The following is an 18,448-nucleotide window of genomic DNA, read 5'->3' on the forward strand; positions in this document are numbered from 1 at the left end:
TCTTTCTTTCTTTCTTTCTTTCTTTCTTTCTTTCTTTCTTTCTTTCTTTCTTTCTTTCTTTCCTTCCTTCCTTCCTTCCTTCCTTCCTCTCTCTCTCTCTCTCTCTCTTTCTTTTTCTTTATTTATTCTAAATACGGGCTCTCAGATTCAGAGATATCAGCATCAAGAGTACCATAGTCAAAGAAGCTGATTGCGAAGGACTAGAAACCTTTCCCTACCTGCTTCTATGACAACCAACAGAACATAGGTGAGAAAAGCCCACTACTATGTGCGAAGTGTGAGAGTAAGGTACAATGTAAATGATCTGTAAAGGGTATTGAGCCTATGTCCCAGCAGATATCTTTTCCCAGATCACTAACTTGCTCCATTTTGGGGAGTATCTTTGTCTTTTTAAATTGTTTCTGTTAATATCCATGTGTCCCTGGTGCAGTTTTTTCCTGGGACACAAGAACCTGGAGATATCATTGAGTTTCCCCTAACATTCTGGTTTGTGCCTGTAACAATCTTTAGGGTTTTCTTCATTTCCATTTTGTATTTTCTTGGGTGGCTGGAAAATAGAGCTGAGGTCCTCTGCTGAATGGCCTGGGGAGTGTTGATAGAGGAGAGGAATATGAGGGGAGAGGACTACCAGATGGGGGTTGTGGGACTGGAAGAGTCCCACTGAGAAAGGCTAGGCTGCTGTCATTTGTTCACTGTCAGTTTGGGGTTCCTAAGATAATGGAAACCAATTGTTTACTGCTTTCTTATCTGTATGGTACTCCTGAGTATGTCTTTAGGAAGCTGGTGCGGCTGCTTGCTTCTCAAGACAGCCCCATCTGACCTGTGGCCTCCAGTGTCCATAGAACTGTTAGTAGACATCTCAGTGGTTTAAACACATTTAGGTCTAAACACTGAACTGGATCCTTAGTACGCTTGATGGTGGGCATCATGTTTTATGAGGTTGTTCTTTTGTTTTGTTCTCTTTTTGGTTTAAAAGTCCTGGGATGTGGTATAGCTTGGGCAGGTCTAAGGGACCGAGAATTCACTATGCAAAGTTAGGTATTTCCAGTTGGGTGTACCTACACACTTGACTCTGAGCTTCCAAAACAAACAGGCCTGCATGTTTTGCCTAAGATTGCTCAATGTTTTTGTTGTACGTTCTGGCAACCTACACTTGGTTTCTCTTCCTCATTGTTGCTGTTTTAGGGAATGACATGCTGTTTTCCACTTCGCCTATTAGATTTGATCTTCAAAAATACAAAAGAAACTGGTTCTGACTTAGAGACCTTTCTTTATCCTGAAATAACTCCTGTTCTGGGCAATCACATCCTTTTTCCTCCATGGGTAATCAGTCCATCCATCTAACAATGTACATAAACTGTTAGGTTCTTTTTCTTTCTTTGCTTACATTTTTAGACCTTCAGGAATGAACTTTAAATAGAAAAACTGCCTTAAATGCACTAGTTGTTAATAAAGTATAAATAGTTTGGTAGCAGAAATATATATGGAGTGACTTCATAAGATGCTGTGAGTTAATACTTACAACTTTGGTTAATTATTTTATTCATAGAGAAAACAAAAGTGATTGATTGTGATCAGTGAGGGAATGGCTTCATGTGAGCACAGAGTACTTGTTGAATTTTCCTTTTACTTATACTTAAAATACCTAATTACTTATTTTCAAGATTGAAATTATGTGCTGAATTTAGGATCTTCACTATAAATTAACATTTTTCTCTTTTTACTAAAGGAATTATTTAAGGGAACAAGACTTCTTAAATTTTTTCTTTTCCCTTTTCTTCTTTCTTTCTTTTCTCCCTCCTCCTTCTTCCTTCCTTTCTTTATTTCTTTGAAAAAAAATTTATTATTAATACAGTAGTCTACCTGTATGTTAGATGAAGGTGCCAGATCTTATTACAGATGGTTATGAGCCCCCATATAGTTTCTGGGAATTGAACTCAGGACCTTTGGAAGAACAGCCAGTGTTCTTAACCTCTGAGCCACCTCTGCTGCCCTTTTTCTCCTCTACTCTTCCCTCCCCTCCTATCCCTTCCCCTTTCTTGTCCCCTTTCTTTTTCCCTTTCCCTTTCCTTTTCCCTCCCTCCCTTCCTTCATTTTAGACATTATTTCTACAAAGCCCTTGCTATCCTAGAACATCCTATGTAGACCATACTGGCCTGGAATTCCCAGGAATACACCTGCCTCTGCCTTCCAAGTTCTAGGATTAAAGGTGTGTGCTACCGCACGTGGTGACACTTCTTAAAGTTAAAAAAGAAAGTGGTGTCATATTCCAGATAGCCATTGTGCAGTGTTATTATAGTATTAACCACATATCTAATATTAAGTTTCACATAGGAGCTGTTTTAAAAAATAGAGAAGTGAGTTTTTAAAGGTATAACTTAATGTATTAAATATTGTTTCTACATGTAATCAGTACAAAATTATTGAGTGTTATTTATACTCTTTTTAAAAGTATTTATTCTTGGAAGCCAGCATATCTAAGTTTAAGTTAGCCACCTTGCCAGGTGCTCTTTTGCCCACGTTGCTAGTAGCTGTTGTATTGTACTGCATAATTTCAGACATGCTTCCTGTAGAAGTCACTACAGCAAGTCTTAGAACCTTGGAGAAGGCATCAGACATTTTCCTAAATTAATCCTTTACACACGTTGGGACCAAATAAAGGATAGTCGCTCTTACTGACATGCACCTACTGTTAACATGCTGCTTTGCTCTTCGGTTTGCACTCCTGAGAGGCCTTTTCTTTGCTCTGGAAGGAGATTCATGTCAGGTAATTTCCACCTCTGGGTCATTGGGAAATATCGACTTTCCTTGTTTACACAAAAGTATTTATACATGTATTTCATGTTTTCATAGTGGTACAGTCAGAATTACAGGAATCCTGAGTGTGATAGTACACACCTTTAATTCCAGCACATGAAAGGCAAAGGCAGGCAGGTCTCTGGTCAGTTCAAGGTCAGCCTGGTCTACATAGTGAATTCCAAGACAGTCAGATTACATGGTGAGACTCTGACACACACAAACACACACACACACACACACACACACACACACACACGGAGAGCAGTGAGTTCATGAAGTACAAAGAAAGTCAATGTCAGTCCTTTGATATGGCTGAGGAAGAGGGCCAAGAATGGACAACATGGGAAGAAAGGGTTCATGTCTTACTAGAAAAAGTGTAGGTCAGCCCAGCATAGAACAGAGAAGTTTATTGGCTTATTCATGTTGCATGTGATCTCGGGTTGCTGGGCAAAGAGTGCACAGGCAGGAGACGAAGCGACTACCAAATGGTGGGCAGAAGGCATTCAGTGTCAGTCAGAACAGGAGCCTGGAGGCAGACATTGAAGCAGAGTCCACACAGGAAGTCTGTTGACTGCTTTGTTTCCACTGGTTTGTTCAGCTGTTTCTCTTATAGAGCCCAGGCCCATGTGTTCAGGGATGGCACCATCCATAGTGGGTTGGGCCTTCCTGTATCAATATAGCAGTCAAGATGTCTTGTAGACATGCCTAAAGGCCAGTCTGTTGGAAGCATTTCCTCAAGTGAGAGCTTATCCCAGGTATGTATATGTTTGTGTCAAGTTGACAGAAACTATGACAAATACTCAGAAAGTTGAATTCACATATCTGCCCTGAAAAAGAGAAAAACAGGATAAACTATGGTGAAGTTGAAAGTGTAAAAAATGAAAAAATGAGCTTGATATCCTTTTCTGACTCAGGTGTCCTTTTGCCTGTACTTTATCTTTCCTCTTGTTACTCTCCATTGGCAGGTGAATGGGTAAGGAAAACGTGATACATATGCAAAATGGACAATGATTCAACTGTAAAGAAAAATGACATTTGTAGAAAAATAGATGGGCCTAGAAAGTGTATTAATAGAAGTGACTCAGACTTAAAGAAAAAAATCATGTTTTCTCCCATATCAGACCTTAGCCTAAAAGGAGTATTTCATTATAAGAGCAAAGTTGGGTTTTGTTGTTGTTGTTGTTTGGTTTTTTAATTCAAATATCCAGGGCCTGTTTTTTTCCCCCTACCTTATGAGATACAGGTCTTGATGTGCTGCTCAGGTTGACATCAAACTCTTCAAGCCTCCAGGTCAAGCTTCATAGTAACCAGCATTACAGGTGTGTGCCTGTGCTTGGCCTTCTTAATCCATTTATGTTTAGGAATTTTAGTCAAATTTTATTTTAGTTAACTCATTAACTTTTGTTGCGAGGGATTGAACTAGAGCCTGTACATGCTAACTGTGTACTTACCACTGAACGATATCTCAAACCTTCAAACTTCTATAAAGTACTTTTTGTTTTGTTTTGTTTCTTTTTCGATACAGGGTTTTTCTGTGTAGCTTGGCTGTGCTGGACTTGCTTTGTTGACTAGGCTGGACTCGAATTCACAGAGATCCACCTGCCTGCCTCTGTCTCCCTGGCTTACAGGTGTGTACCACTGCACCAGCCTTTTATAAGTTCTTTATAGCTAGGTATGGTTACACTTAAAATATGAGCACTTAGGAGGAAGAGGCAGAAATACGCATTTAAGGTCAGCCTGGGCTACATATGACCCGGCCTCAAAAAAATTAGTCTTTGTATGTTGGGAATATTAGTCCTTTATCTTTCGTATAGATAACAAGTATTTCTCTCAATATAATATTTAATTTTGACTTGGCTTATTAGACCATCTGCCATGCAAAAGGCTTTTTTAAAATTACATAGTCCAATATGGTAGTCTTTGTTGCCAGATTTTGAGTCAGAGTTGGAAAGGTTTGTTTTAGTCTTTCGTCATACTATCCTGAATGTGTATGATCTCATCTGCTCTTGGAAGCTAAGCAATTTGGGCCTGATTTTATGTGGATGGGATAAAGTCTTTTTTAAATGCAAGTTATAGAAGAATACATGTATTTACTTGTAGCTTATAAGTAGATTCAAGAGTACTGCTAGTAAGAAAGACAGCGTAAACCTTGTACTCATTAGAGAGTCTTGATATATGGCTTTTGTACAGCAAGTGCTAATTAAGCATGCTCAGACATGCCAGGCAACTGTCTTAAAACTCTTCTATGCATACCTGAACTAAAGAACAGAGAAATTACCATTCAGGTCTTTAGATAATTGTGACTATATGTCTTTTTAAAATCTCTTTAGTTTCATAGACTGTTTATAGATAAGACCCATAAGGCTGGTCACTCCTTTTGAGAGTCTTGACAGTTCATTTGATCACTTTGTTTAAGATGGTGTCTTCTTGAGTCCACTCTTTTGAGCAGAGTCTAACCCAAAGCTCAGTGTCATGGAGCTGCATGTTATTGCAGAAATTTGAAATGAGAGACTATGTTATAAACCATAGTCTGTTCTCCCTGATGCTACTAAGGAGACAGTGCAGAGAGATTTTGCTGTTAGGGATTGTGTGAAAGACACCTTCTCTAGCTCCTGTAATTAATGAGTTACCTTATCTAGAAGTAGGGAGAGAGAAAGAGCTACCCATTGAGTCCCTCGTTTGCTCCTTTACAAGCTGCGCCATGTACTGGCAGTAGTATCTCACACCTTTGATCCTAGCACATGGGAGGTAGAGGCAAGCAGATCCCTTAGTTTGCAGCCAGCGTAGTCTAGAGAGCTCCAGAATAGCCAGGGCTACACACACAGGTGCGCGCTCTCTCTCTCTCTCTTTCTCTCTCTCTCTCTTTCTCTCTCTCTGTCTTTTTAAGATGCACAGTGTAAAAGAAAGAAGAGTCAAGGGAGCAACAAGTTGATACTGAGTCCTCAGGTGCCCCTTGATGGTCGGGGAACTTGTAGGAAAGACACTTGGTTTTGTTACAATTCTTAGAGGCACTGGGCTGGTGACTTTGAGTCACCTGCTTTCTAAGTTGTAATTTACTTCATCTTTTAATGAGGTGGTATTTAAGAAGTTTGCCAACTTTTAGGCTCTGTATTACAATGTCTTTTAATTCCTACCTTTAGTGTCTTTGTTGCGATACCCAGAAAGCTTAGAAAATTTGGCTGTTTTCTTTTAAATTAAATGTCCACCCCTTTGTTGATTTGTGAATATTCTCAGGCTTCAGAGTCTTCGTTAAGTAAGTTGTGTGCTCTAGAGTATGTTGGATACAGAAAGGATTAGGTGAAACCGAGAATTGGTTCTTGGGGATCTGAACTTGAATTTGAAAGACAAGTTCAAAACATTCAGCGACTTCATACATCACTCAAGTCATTTTTGTATCTCTGCTAAGTTAATATTCAGCTTATATCATGTCTGCTTGTTCATGTCTAAAGAATGGAGAATCTAACTATTAAAATTATTCTCAACTTGAAGGACATTTACTGGGAAAATGAGAGTCTCTTGTTGGTCAGCTAACCTACTTTCTTTTGAGGAAAAAAGGAGCCGTTTAAATTTTTAGCTGTGTGACCCAAGGCTGGGTGTATGTTGTTTGCCCGCCTGTAATCTCAGGACTTGGGAGGTGTTAATAGGAAGATCCTGAGTTTCCAGGAATTTCCAGGCCAACCTGGCCCACATAAGATCTCCCTCAGTACTCCCCGCACTCCTCAAACAAAAAAATCCAAACTAACGAGGGAGGGCAGGTAAGTTAGAGCCAGATGCCTTTTGAGGCAGCCCCCATCTTCATAAGGATCAGTTCCTGTGGTAGTCAGCTGGCACCGTAGACTTAGCTTAACCAAGAAAGAAAGGCCAGTACCTTAAGTAACGTGAAATGCATTAAGGTTGCAAGGATTTATAACTTCTGTTTAGAAGGTTGTGAATAGAAAACTTTTTCTCTCTAATAGCTTTATGCTTAGAAAGTTTGGATTTTTTTTTCCCTCACATTTGTCTTAGTAAATGAGTTGTGATTATTTTTTTTAACTTTTTAATTAATTTATTTTTTTTACTTTTTATTGGTTCTTTGTGAGTTTCACATCATGCACCCCATCCCCATTCATCTGCCCCTCCCCTCGTAGCTGCTCCCCACCAAGCAGACAAAAAAAAAATCTCCTTATGGAAGCTGTGGTGTGTCACAGTGTGTCCCACAGTATACCCTTTTGTACACACATCTTTGCAAATGTTCATTTCAGTGACTCCTTTGTCTGGCCTCTGCAACTCTGCCAATACTGGAACCTCACTGGGGCTCCTCTCAGACACCCTGTTGTTGCCCTGTGTCATGAGATCCTGGAGTTTTGGATCTGTAGGACAGGCCTCTTCATGCACTTCAGCAGCTCATCCATAGGGTAGATGTTGGAGTGGGCCAACTCAAAGCCCTAGATCTGGGTCTAAGGTATCTGAGCTGGTCAGCCTAGCCAGCTCTCCCACTCCTACCAGCAATCTCCTGCACGAGAGCCAATTCTACCCTGCTGCCCAGGTGAGGTGCAGAACCCGTTCTCCTGAGTGCTGCAGCCAGTGAGGGACATAGCCAGTTCTCCCATTCTCATCTCCTTGGGGCCAAACTCTCCTGTCTGCCATAGATGGCGAGGGACAAGGGAGTGGTAAGAGGGCATCTCTCCCTCATTCGTGCCACCTCCCAACAGACGAGGAAGGAGCAGCTTTCCTGCGCTCATGCCCTGTGGGCTGCCTTGCCTGCAACCCCCACATCCAGGGCCAGCTTTATTGTGCTGCAGAAGGTGAGGGGCAGGAACAGGTCTCCTGCTCTCATGCCCCCAGGCCCAGCTTTCTCATGATGCCCATGTGAGGGCATTTCTGCACAGCCCTCAGACAGCATGTTTCTGGGCAGGAGCCCCAAATGAGGACATTTGCCTGGCCTTTGATGGTAACAGACCCCTGCTGCTGCAGGGCCACAGACCCAGACATGGCTCCCTGTGGCAGCACAGGCCAGGCAGGACCCCACCATAGTTCCAGGTGGCAGCACTGGCTACTCACGTCAGGCTGTTCCTCATCCCTCGAATCTCCAGTTCTGCCTCTCTCCATTGTGCCCACGTCCTTCTGTTCCTTTCTCTTCCATTTCCCCACCACTTCCATTGCTGCTCTTAGTGGTGCCCGGGATCTCTGAGTGTCAGGGGTTGTCTCAGGGGTGCTGTGCTCTTTTTGTGCATCACAGTGCGGGGCAGAGCTCATCTCGGGCATGGTTTGTACTCCCCAGGCCTGCTTCTTTCAGGGACTGTTAGGCTGCTAATCCTTCAGATGTTTATAGGTCAGAACACTGAGCATAGACATGACCTCTCTCCTCTCTGCCACCTCCTGCCACCCACGTGATGCAGCATCCACGCCTGCAACATCTCTAGGGGCAGCCATCATTACTTTTTTAATTTAAAAGTTTTTTTTGAGATTTTACATGAAATAAATTACATATGTAAATATTCTGATCCTATTTTTTTTTTTGTAACTAGTTTAAAAGAATAGCTTCTTAGCATCCTACTGCCTGCCCTGGTGTTGAGGTGATAAGGTTAACACAGATTTTGTTAATTGTCATGTATGTGGTTGCAAGCGCAGAGAGCTGCTCAAATTGGCTGAAGCAATATATAAAAAGAATATATTGGCTCATGGAGGTGCTCATAAACACCCGAGGATATCAGGTTTGAGCCAGCAGGACCTGGCATCTCTCTAGTTGTCTTCTGTATGGTGGTTATATTCTTAGGCTGATTCAGTGTGTCTACACTTGGCAGCATCCATCTTCCGATTTGCTTTTGTTGTTGTTGTTGTTTTGTTTTGTATATTTGAAACCCGGGAACTCTTTTAGTAGACCAGCTGGCCTCAAGCTGATAGAGATCCGCCTGCCTCTGCCTCCATAGTGCTGAGGTCAAAGGCTTGTGCCACCACTGCCTGACTTCCTGATTTGCTGTTTAAAAACCCAAAACAAACAAACAAACAAACAAACAAACAAACAAAACCCAATCAGCTTTTCCCCAATAAAAGTACCATACTTGGTTTGAGTCATATTATGTGGTATTTATCATGTGACCAGACTTAAAGCAGTTACTGATCCCAGGGAAGCAGTGCTTTAATTGGTCAAGCCTAAGCCATCTCTATAATTGAGCAACCAAGTGTAGAAATGATGGGTCTCCTGAGGGAATATCAAGGATCTGCATTAAAATCAAGGAATGATTAGAACGGGTAACAGAAATAGCATTTGTTTGTCCTTCAGGCTATGTTCTTATGTAGTTCACAACCTAGTAAAGGAAGACAGAGTTTAGGTGCACTGAAGTGCAAATCAGCCTCGGAAATGAAATGAATAACATTTGAAAACGGACACTTAAAAAACTAATGGTTTAAAGGTAACGTGAAGGGTAAACATAGCATTGTAGTTAAGCTTGTTATTAGTGTTCTTGTGGACATTCTTAGGCAGCGTACTTGTTGAAGTACATGCTTCCATAGCATGCCAACTAGCTTTCTCTGGGTTATTCTGTGAAGCTACAGAAGCACTTGCTGGGGTGTAAACGCAGCACAACAGAGCAGTTGCCATTTTCTCTTTATCCTGAGTAGAATTTTGCGCTGTGCACGTGTCTGTGGCACTGTCCAACCACGTCATGTTGCACCTTGTAGGGAGCTGTGGGCTTTGGAGGCTGGAAGGTGAGCTTGATCCAGGGACCCTCATCACTGTGCTCGGGAAGAGCCTAGAACCAGAGAAGGACTTGGTGGGGTTAAGAGACAGAGGTAACAACAGTGTTTGCATCTGGGAGATAATCACTGAACATTGTTTGAACAATTTGGCTTTCCTATGAATGCCTTGATTTTAATAGTTTCTTCTGGGTCTGCAAACTCTGCTCATAATCATGCCAGGTGAATGCTCTTCTCTTGCTGGTATATTTTCTGATTGGGCAGGTATTGCCCATGTAGGACCAGGTCCCTAGAGAGTCATAGAACTCAAGTGAGCATATTCCCTGTGCCCGGGTATAATATTGATTCCCTGAGACTCATGGCACTCAAGCTGCACTAATACAATGGCTAAATAATTTTAGGTGACATGGATCTTATCTATCTGCTCATACAAGGTAAGTAAAATTGTGTGGACAGCATAGCATATTGAAGCTCTGTAATTTCACTGGGTGGAGTATGTATATGATCTTCTTGGTAATATGGTGATTAGTGAATGCATGTTTAGGGGGAAATTATTTCTCTCTTTCTTCCCCTCTCTCTTCCTTTCTTTTCCTCTCTCCCTCCCTTCCCGTGTTTGTGTGTGTGTGTGTCTGTGCGCACGCGCGCGCGTGCAGCTTTTATATATTTCAGTTTTGTTTAATTCATTCAAAGGCATTTGGAGAGTGACTATGGTGGTTTGAATAAGGTAGCCCCCATAGGCTGAATACTTATTCACCAGGGTGTGGCACTATTTGAGAAGGAATAGAAGGATTAGGAGGTGTGGCCTTGTTGGAGGAAGTGTGTTATTTGAGGTTGTCTATGAAGTTTCAAATGCCCTTATCAGACCCAGTCTGTCTACAGATCAGGATGAGGTTCTCAGCTATTTCTCGAGTACTCTGCTGCCATACCATATTTTTACCAGGATGATAATGGACTAAACCTCTGGAACTGTGAGCCAGTCCCAGTTTAATGTTGTCCTTTATAAGAGTTGCCACAGTCATGTTGTCTCTTCACAACAATAGAACACTGACTGAGGTAATGGCCAACTATGTAATAACATCACTAAATAGGCAAGGTCACGGCAGTACATTCTGTTGTACTAATGAGCTGACTTTTCCATCATATGCTGTCACGTTGGCTGGGTGCCATCACTGTGAACAATAACCTGTGCGCTAATAGACTTGGAATGTTTTCGATAGGCATCCTCATCAGACTGCTTGTTTTTTTTTTTTTTTTTTACCACCTCCTTTCTCCCCTTTTTTCAGACAACTAGATGTGTACCCAAGACTGGTCTTGAATCTTCTATGTAACTGAGGATGACTGTGGACGGATCCTTTTGCCTATACCTTTCAAGTGCTGGGATTACAGGCATGAGACATTATTTGTAGCCTTCTCGAATTTCTTTAAAAAAAAAAAAAGAAAGCTTGAGATGTTGACATGTGAAAAGGGATAAAATACTTGACTTCAAAATCTTCATGATCAAGTGATGAATTTTCATCCAGTGAATTAGTTGAGAAGAGGTGTATGTACCAAGTGCTTAAGACGCAATGATGAGAAGGATGCGGAGGAATTCTTCAGGGAATGATTCAGCTCCTTGTGTTATAAGCAGGTATCGGAAGGGTAAATAGAAGTTGTTAAGAAATTTGTGTTAGTGTTAGTGTAGTAGGGAAGAAAGCTGGAAGAATAGAGGATTTGTAGGGTGATGGAATCTTGATTGTGGTGGTAGTTGAATGGGTCTATAATTAGTTGAAAGCTACACTTCATTCAATATGTGTATTATGTTATGCACAGATTATAATTTAATAGAGTTGATTTAAAAATTAAAACTTCAAGGCCAGAGGTAAATAAATGTGCAAGAGTTAGGTTGAGGTTGAGGTTGTGGTTGTAATTCTATTGAGTGAACAAGTTAAAGCCGCATACTGAAATGAGAAGAGGCCCAAAGATAGAAACTGGGTTTTAAGCTTTAGAATGGGAGCCCAGTCACACATACTCAGCCTTACCTGATACCACATTCTTTGCCTTCTAACAGAAGAGTGGTTAGAGAAGACTCTAAGGAAAGAGTAGCATGGATAGAGAAGAGATGTTTCCTTTGCTGCTAAGGCCCCAAAAGAGGGATTGTCTGTTTCAGAAGTTTAAAGGTCATTATTTTTCAGTGAGTTAAGAAGATGGAGTATAAGAATCAGCCATGATCGAGGAAGACTGATACAGACCCAATCTCTGGGCTAGTAGGGAGCTGTTTGGAAAACTCAACGCAATTCTTACCACCTTGTCAGTCCTTTTATCTGTTACGGGCTGGGGAAATTTAATACCAAAGACAGGACTTGGAAGGTTGTCGTTGGTGGCAAGGGATGGTGAGAGACCAGGACAAGTGGAGGTGGTTGGGGTCGGTATGGATAGGATTAGCTTATGGGGAGATGATGAAAAGGAGACAAAGCAGAAAAGCTCATCTAAGGAGCTTTTAGAAAAATTTTTAAGGAGCTTTTAGAAAATTATGTTGGAGACTAATAACCACACTGTGCTGTGTGTCAACTTAGAGGGACTGCTTTATCCCAGCAGTGAACTATAACTTAGGGACAGTGTCGTTCACTAGTATACAGAATAGCTCTAACACATTTTTGGTTTTTTGTTTGTTTGTTTGTTTGTTTGTTTTTTGCTCTGCTTACTAATAGCCATTACTTTTGTGCTATGGGATATTAGATCTGCCCATAGTTGTCTAGGAAGTGCCAGGTGTCTTTCACAGGTATGTAGGGTAGCCCTTTGCTCAAAGCATGCCATCACTGGAGTTAAACTTGTTGACTTTATGACGAAGTCAAGGTTTTTATTTACCTTTTCTTCATTGTTGGGAATGCCTCTGGAATGCCAGACAGGTGCTCTCCCGTCACACTTCTTGTCCCCTGAGTCAAGATTTTGTTTGTCTAGAAATGAGAGCTTTTTCCTAAGAACATGCTTTCTTGAATGAATGCAGGAAAGAATATATTGCTGTTTGAAGGGCAGGACTAAGCAGAGGCTTGTCAGATACTCAGCTGTTGGCCAGTACCATTTGTTGGAGGTCTGTCTTCTACCGAGAATTTTGAGATACAAATGTTGGCCTCAGTTACATACTATGAAGGCATGGCTTGTGCTTCCTTCGGCTTGGGCTGTAAGTCACTTAGGAAGTAAGCCTGGGCATTCTACTTAACCTGACCCAGTGTCCACTTGTCTGAAGTGAGTGAATCCTGATATAACTTTGAATACTTTGTGGAGTAAGTTGGAGAATTTCCATGACATTTAACATTTTAAAAGTACTGCACAAATGTTGTTTTTAATGTTTTAGTCTGGAATTTCCCTGGAAGAGCCTGATTTTTAGTCTTTCAACCCTTCTCTCGCCACTCAAAGATCTGTTTCTCGGACTTTTCTCTGTAAAACGTTGTGGAGGCATTTGTCTCTGGGATGAGGAAGTCATATAGCATTTGGAACTAAACACATTAGATGTTCTTTTAAAAGTGGATGCAAGGTTAGGAACTATTCTGAGAGACAAACACTAATGTGTGGATTTAAGTGTGCCTTTTGAATGTTGTTCTTCAGATCCCCCTACCCTGACCCTACTAAAGATTCCTCTTTTTATTTAAGCAAACTCATCAGTCCTGTGGCATACACACTTTACTTAGTAGATTTGGGTCATTTGGGGGAACTACTGAGTTGTGTGAACTTATGCCTGTGAGCCCTTAGTACTTGTTTTACAAAGAGAACTTCGTTGGTGGATTGTTTTAGGTGTCACTGTGACAAGAAAGAAAGGAGTTTGTTGGTTCTTACAGAAAATTAGGTAAGAAAAGCCAGTGTCTTCTATGAGTTAGTTATATATGATACATCTGCTTTACCCTGGTATAAAAAGACCATTTAGAGACTCGTTATTGGAAGGCAGGAGCTACACTTGTAGGGCAATAATACACAATACATGGAAAATTCTAGAGTAAAGGCCTGACTGAAACACCAGACAACTTGGAGGAAAATACTTATTTTGATAGTATCACTGCGCTCTGTTCGGAAGAGTAGGTTGTAGTGTAGACTGGTAATGCTCCCCAGCAGGAGACTTGGAGACACATACTGCCCACCAGGCTGTTTATAGGTATATGAGAATGTCAGAAGCTAGCTTTGGGTGAGACTCTGAGGGAAACATACACTTGATTCGAGCTATGGGGCTTTGTTCCCAAATAGTCAGCAGCTGTGGTCATCACTTCTCTTCAGTACAAATTCTTTGATGTTGAATAGAGAGAAAGAGGTGACATCAGAGAGTAGACTTCACAGGAAGTCTCCCCTGATTTGGTTCTTTTCTTTATGTGGGTTTCTATGCCAGCCATCTTCTCTTCCCTTTTGACCTAGAAGAAAATGAGTTTTGTTTACTCGAGGTCATATGTATTGATGGAACTTGGTGGAAAGACCCCCAACGACTTTTTTTGTTTTAAAGAAGAATCTTTCTTTGATAGTTATTTCTACATTCCTTTCTGGTTGTATTCTCCAGTGGAACCAACTAATGATTTCCAGTTTGGAAGTTAAACATATTAAAATTGCACAGTTTTTCTACCCTTCTTTACCTGATAGGCCCAGACATACAAAAAAGTTTGTTTTGTTCCAATTATTTGATGTGCCTTTCCTTCAGATTTGCATTAGATTTGTTGTTCAGCTTTTGGCCTTTGGCTCATTAAAGCTAGCAGTGATTCTTCAAGCTTCTGCCTTTTGGGTCTGGCCTTGGGGAACTAGATTGTTGGGACCAGCTGGGTTAATGGTCAGAATTGATTCTTTGATTTTGAAAAATTAACTGAAGCTCTCTGCATCCCCCCCCCCCCCGCCTTGTCTCCAAAAACTTTGGCATGAGACTAACCACAAACAGCAGCACTTCTGGGCTGCATCCTAGCACATGGAACCTGTGACCAATAAGAAGCCAATGTGTCCAGTTTCTTCAGCTTTGCACTAGGCTTTCCTGGGCCTGCTTGTCCATCTTGGTGGGTTGTCAGGGTGCAGAGCCTTGAGACAGAATTCCAGGACTGACAGACCCTGAACTCTTTTTTTTTTTTTTTTTTTTTTTTTTATGAGTTGGCAGTATCTTATGGGAAAAGCAGTGTCTTATCTTAAGGTGTGTGTTGTTGGGCACTATTCTTAAGAGACATTAACAAGTCTGTTCACCTCAGATAGGGAACTGACAGTGGACCAAAGTAAGTATACCACCAAAGTTCAACTTGAAGAACCATTGTGTTTTAATTGGGGTTGCTTACGGGAGCAAAATGATGCAAAGACAAACTATAACACCAAAGTCCACTCCAGCATGGTGGTAGCTCACTAAAGCGGACACCTAGAATATACTGAACAACCTGCAGTCGACTCAGCAGGCTGCAGAGCAGCTTTTGTTTTGTTTTGGTGCCTCTGTTGGTCTGAGCATCTTCCAGACAACTCTACTAACAATCTGCTTTTTCCAGGCAGCTCAGCTTGTGGAAGAGTGTTTTTCATCAATCCTTAATTGCATATGAGTGGTGAGGGGGTGATCCAGTACATCTGCTCAGTGTCAGGGATTTCCTGAAGCCAGTAAGTTGTTTATTTCCTGATTCTTATAAGCTTCACTGCAAGATTCAGTGTTTCACCTGGAGCTGGGCAGTGGTGGCACATGCCTTTAATGCTGGCACTCGGGAGGCAGAGGCAGGTGGATCTCTGATTTCAAGGATAGCCTGGTCTACAGAGTGAGTTAGAGGACAGCTAAAACTATACACAGAGAAACCCTGTCTCAAAAAGGGCTCAAACTCCTGTAATTAGGATTGAAGGCAAGCACATGCATCCATTGAGCCATCTTACCAGTCCAACACTGAATTCTTGTGATTAAATCAGGCCTTGTTACCATCTAGTTATATCTGTTTCTTCCCAAGTCCTCATGAGATGGACCTAAGTTGGAGCTGCCAGGCAAGGTTGTCTGTTGGACAGTTTTCAGCAGAGTGCCATCAGAAGCAGTTGTCATCACTAATGGTATGTCTAGATTCACTGATTATTTGACGAGAGTGGTGTTTAGCTATAGATTTTAGAAAATTTTTAAAAAGTGTGAGTAGTGTGTGTTTTAGTATTGAGAGATAGTAGTGTGTTGTCCTTTGCAAATAAGAGATAAGCAGGAAGTGCCTAGATCGGAACTTAGCCTATTTCATCTACTCTGCCAGAGTGCCTCTTTTATTTTATAATTTCCATTTATTTTTACTTTATATGTATGGTTATGTTACCTGCATGTTAGTCTGTGCACTGCTATATGCAGTTTTCAAAGATGCCAGAAGAGGGCATTGGCTCCCCTGGGATTGGAGTTAGAGTTGTGAGCCACCATGTGGGTACTGGGATTTGAACCCAGGTCCTCTTGAAGAGCAGCCAGTGCTCTTGACTGCTGAGCCAGCTCTCCAGACCCTGAAGTTTTTTTTTCCCCCTTAATTAGTGGGCTTGTATTCCATTTCATTGAATTGGCAGTGAATCCGTAAATTACAGCTTGTTCAAATCTTTCAGCATCTCTCAAGGATGCTAGCCACTTCCCATCACTTTAAAATTAGTGTACACACCTTCTCTCAGTAAATGACCACACTACATGGAAAGGTATGTACGTAAAGCCTTCATTTTCTTTTTGAAAGAAACATGGAAGGAGGTTCTCCTGAAATATTTAAAACTAGCTGTTTATTTTATGACCTCATTTTTGTTGCGTAATTTTCTTTTTAATAAGAAACATATAGCCACAATTAAAAGAATGTCTGATACCATCTACATCCTGCTTTTGTAAGTTATTTGTAGATGAGTCTGTTTTCCCCACCTGTTTTTTTTCTTATAGTATAGAACATTTTTTTCATCATTAACATGAAAATTTTAGGTGTTTTATTTATTTTGCCTCAAAAATATTCAGACATGTCAGCTTTCAACTCCAGTAATTGGAAGACTGGTTTGAGATTAGTTTTATTGGTTTCTACCAAGAAGGACCCATTGCATCATTGAAACAGCTCTGTTGCATAACTGTCCTATATCTAAAAATACTCAGTTGAGTGGCCATCAGCATTTGCTAGGGATGTGAACTGAACTCTTTGGTTGTCTGTACTAACTCTGACTCCAGATTCCCTTGAAGTATGTTTCCGGAGCGATCCTCCATAGGTCAGATCAGGTTTGTTCCAGTGAAGCTTGATGCGGTTGTGGTTACTGACCACACAATAGACAATGAGATGATTGATGTTCAGGTTTAGTCAGTTAATACTGAGGTCTGAATGATTGTATATGTACTGTCTTTGGTGCCTAGAATCTTCCATACCTGCATCAGATCCATACAAAGAAGCTGTTTTGCATTTTACTCCACACAGCCTTTGTGTTGGAGCTGGGAAGCTTGTCATGGTTGTTTAATGCTGGTCAGGATTAGGATTCCTTTGATTGCCTAATTTGACACATGAAAGAAAAAAAAAAGTACAATTTTCTTTTATAGCCTCTGTGTACAGGTTACAAATAATTTATTAAGTCTAAAAAAAGCTAAGTTAGGGAGGGGTGTCTGCTGTGTCTTCAGAGACGTGGGCCTGCCAATTATGTGGCAATAGACAAGACCCCAAGTGTTGGTTAATATCCCGTTCTGCCACTGTAGAGTTAAGATTGTATTTCCTAGGATGTTTTTTTCTGGATCAAAATGATATCTAGAAATTAAATTTATTGGGTGTTGACTGTGTGATAGATACTGTTTTATCATTAAAAAATATGTGTATTTGTTTGTGTAAGTATATGTCATGTGTGTACAAGTATACACAAAGGCTAGAAAGAGGGTGTTATGTCCCCTGAAACTGGGGTCACAGGCTGTGAGCTTCCACATGGGTGCTGGGAGTTGAAGTTGGGTCCTTTGCAAGAGCAACAAGTGCTATAAAATGCAGAGACATCTATTAGATTCTGTGTATCAAAGGCTAGCATTGACACCGCAGGGTAAACTGAGTCAGGGTGTAGATCATCACCCAGCAGACTTTCTCTGAGGATGAAAGGCTTGACTCTCTTGGCCAGAACTGATTGTTGCCGACAGTGGTTTTTCCACTAATAGTGATTAAGTGAGGGACCAGAACTCATTGTTGCTGGCAGCAGTGGGCCAGAGCTCATGGCTCCTGGTAGGGGCTTCCACTGATGATGGCAAGCATCTAAAAAGGAAAGGCAAGAAGGAGAGAAAAAAGACCATGTACACACACACACACACACACACACACACACACACTTGATGGCAAAGATAGACAGACTCCAGCAGACAGGTTCCAACAAGCTTCTTCTACTTTACACACACACACACACACACACACTCACACTCGCTCACGTTGGGTCGATGGAACAAAGCTCCAAGTCAACTTTATTTTTTACCCTGTATATCCCAGCAAAATATTTTTTTCCTTTTTTTTTTATTAATTACACTTTATTAACTTTGTATCCCCCCATAAACCCCTCTCTCCTCCCCTCCTAATCCCCCTTCCCTCCCCCTTTTTCACGCATGCCCCTCCCCAAGTCCACTGATAGTCTCCCCAGCAAAATCTTTTAAACAGTACAAAAATCAGTGTGAGTACATTCTATTTTTCTTTACGTGAACAATTTACAATGAGTATATGTATGAAAAACAAGTTCCCCAATATCCTTACATGATCAGATGTTTTATGTGTTATGGAAACATAAATATGAAAAACATATTATTTCCAAGAATTTATATATATTTGTAACCAGGCAATTTGTTATAGATTAACAAAGTATGAGCAAAGCAAGTAATTTCTTAGCCAGCTTTTTGTTGTTGTTGTTGGCAGGCTGCAATTTGTGGTTACAAAGAATCAATTATCTTAAAAGGTAATCTCATAAAAATCTTAAAATCACAAATCTAAACTTTATATAAAAACAATCTTTAAATCTTTAAGGTGTGCATCTACTCATTAATAATTTCATTATATCATATCAGGAAGCTGAGGGCACAAAT

The 18,448-nt window shown here is 40.9% G+C and overlaps 1 protein-coding gene and 1 non-coding gene across 2 annotated transcripts in view; one reads left to right on the plus strand and one right to left on the minus strand.

The window, feature by feature from the left end:
* Tulp4 (TUB like protein 4) overlaps window positions 1-18,448 on the plus strand; it is a 108,525-nt gene that overhangs the window by 12,645 nt on the left and 77,432 nt on the right. The window lies entirely within an intron of this gene.
* LOC129683485 (small nucleolar RNA SNORA17) lies at window positions 8,077-8,208 on the minus strand. Its single transcript, XR_008721165.1, has one exon. It is a non-coding gene; the product is annotated as a small nucleolar RNA SNORA17 (small nucleolar RNA).

Source organism: Psammomys obesus, unplaced genomic scaffold (assembly GCF_907164565.1).
Source record: "Psammomys obesus unplaced genomic scaffold, mPsaObe1.curated_primary_1811, whole genome shotgun sequence".
Classification (NCBI taxonomy): Eukaryota; Metazoa; Chordata; class Mammalia; order Rodentia; family Muridae; genus Psammomys; species Psammomys obesus.